Genomic DNA, 2,873 nt, shown 5'->3' on the forward strand with positions numbered 1-2,873 from the left:
GGTGCATGGGGGAACTGTGTTTTCAGCTTTGCTTCAAGATAGCTATGGTCAATTTCGAGATAAGGATCAGACTAGAATATGGAAGAAAAAAAAAGACGAGCTTTCACAGCAGAACATTTATTTGAAGTGATCAATTCCAATGAAGATATATTGAGAAGGTTGATAAGGCGATGTACGTATCTGAAGTATATCGAGGCACGATTGGGTCATCATACGCTTTACTCAGACGAAATTTTGTAAGATTAATTTTGCCTGAACATGATTGATACACCGTTATGTTCTTTGAAGGTTGTGACTAATTTGCAGGAGGTCGTTTGGGATACTGATACAGTAATCAATGGATTGCCTTCAACTGAAACACGTGAAGTTTTTGAAGAGATTAGCAAGTATTGGAAAGAGAGAATCACCATGCTAATCATCATATCATTGGTGAAGGCAAAGAAGCTGAACTCAACCCAGTTCCTCGTATTATTACCTAAGAAGCATGGATACGGATACGTAATTTGGGTACGATATGATACGGATACGTCGATACGAATTTTTTGAAAAACTTAGAATACACCGTTACGTGTTATAAAATTCAACACAAATTTATTAATATTAAAAAACATTAATACAGAAGCATGATAATGAAAATAAATAAAATACCAAGACACTTTATCTTAATCATTAATTGTAGAAACTTCATTTACTTCAACATCAACAACAATTTCTTCAGTTTTATTAAAAATAATAATATTTAACTCTAGCTCATCTTATGATAGACTAGCAATCTCAAACAGTCTAACACCTTCAAGAGTATCAAAAGAGTTTCCAACAATGTCCCACATTTTGGATTCTCCTTTTGAATAGAGATCTAATTTTTTTTAATAAAAGACGCAAATTGCTATGAATGAAAATCAATTTTTCAACTCGTTGTAGAGTTATTTTATTCCTTCTCGTAGAGTGTACAAAAGAGTATGGCACTAGATAAAGAAGAAGGTTGTACAAGAAGTTTCAAAGCAGTATTTTGCAGTGAAAGTGCATGTTAATCATGAAGTATCGGATACGAATAAAAAATTATACAAAAAATATAAAATAATTAAAAAATACATATGAGATACGTATCGAATACGTAAAAAATATAAAAATATATAAAATAATTAAAAAACAAATATCCGGTACGTATCGAAGGGTATCGGAGAGTATCAACGTATAGATATGAGTACGTAAAACGTAACAAGTTTACAAGTATCGGTGCTTCTTACATTATTACTCCTACGCAGATGATGTAAGACTTACTTTTCGAGTTTAGCTTATTTTGTTGATAAGTTAGCTTATACATTGTATGGTTGCTTGTTTTGATTTCCGTGTCAGACTACCTTAACAATATATTTTTAGAGTTTGTGAATTATATGAGAACTTGAGAAAGTGGAAAAAGAAAGCAATTTATAGGTATGATTATAAGCTCGGATGAAAATAGGCAAATTTTATAGTTTCCTGCCTTCTTTTCTTTCTTCTTTTTAAGAAAGGACAAACTCAATGGGTGGTTGGCATATGATAGTGTTGCCTACAATGCCATGTTTGTTCAACAAATTAAAATTGGTCGTCGGCAATAAATGTCCAGAAATGTCTAGCTTAAAATGCCTTTTGATAAAGTTTCCAATTGATCAATGAAAAGTTGACTCCTGATAATGTTTTCGGTTGAATAATGAAAATTTTCTTTTTGTGCACAACATTTCTTTAAGCTAGATTGTGTTCTTAAAGAATTAAGGATTCTCAAGCTTATTCAATTAGAGCATTAAGAATGGCAGTTCTCGAGCTTGTCGATGGAGTTTTTTTTTTTTTTTTTTTTCCCATTTATGAGTAAGAAATGGTTGCCTGCATATGGCCATGTAAAATCACAAAGAAATATACTCTCTAATCCACTACAAGAATTTGCAATTTTGACATCTATTATAGCATATAACTTGTACGAAGCCATTTTTTCTACATTCTTAAACCAATACTATGCTTATTTTAGGACTGTGTATCATTAGAATTCAACGACATGGAGATCAATTCTCAAAAATTTGCCTTAACATCTTGCCGTTCATGCTTCATATCTTGCCTACGTCTCCCCAAATTCTACATCATAGAACAAGAATCAAATAAAACAAAGCAAAGCATCTTATTTAAAAGAAATTTTCACCTCGTTTGTAATTCTTTCTTTATTTCCTTAACGATATTATATTACTTGGTGGACCAAATATTGCCTTTAGAGATCTATAAAATGGAATATGCTAATGCTCGAATATGTGGAGCCTGAAAATGGAGAATACAACTTTCCTAAGTTCTTAAGGCAATCCCATTTCAATGTTTGGGACCACAATGACCTTCTTGTGCATGAAGTTGTGAGAGGATTGAAGAATGTCTTTGCCATCGGAGTTGGTAATTTTAATTTCTTTTTGATAGTCAATTCTTCTTATTCTTATTTTTTTCTTAAAAATAAACTTCTTACTTACAACTTCGACACTTCTGATTCTTCAACTTCAACTTTATTCATTAGTTAAAATCTCAGTTGAATGCAGGGTAGCTCTTGAAATATGCTGAGGCATGCTTCATTTCCTGGATACTGAGGTTGTACATATTCATCATAACTCGTGCTTGATTGTAGATAAATGAATGAACCATTATTAACTTGCACGTTTTGCTTCTTTTGTATTATGAAGCTCTTGAAAGAAGGAATTATAACCGCTCCTTCATGATGTTCTACTAATTTGTGCCAAGATGATAGAAACTCTTTGCATTTGTGTGGGGACCAGCTTAAGTTTAGAACTTGAGGGATTCTCTTGCCGAAGCGAAATCTGATGTTGTGGTTAAGGTAATTTGTTATTTTTTTCCTACTTTTGTCA

The 2,873-nt window shown here is 32.2% G+C and overlaps 1 pseudogene; it reads left to right on the forward strand.

The window, feature by feature from the left end:
- The first annotated feature begins 4 nt into the window (after window positions 1-4).
- Window positions 5-2,409, forward strand: LOC111374890 (annotated as a pseudogene).
- Window positions 2,410-2,873: the final 464 nt, after the last annotated feature.

This window comes from Olea europaea, unplaced genomic scaffold (genome assembly GCF_002742605.1).
Source record: "Olea europaea var. sylvestris unplaced genomic scaffold, O_europaea_v1 scaffold13058, whole genome shotgun sequence".
In the NCBI taxonomy this organism is placed as follows: domain Eukaryota; kingdom Viridiplantae; phylum Streptophyta; class Magnoliopsida; order Lamiales; family Oleaceae; genus Olea; species Olea europaea.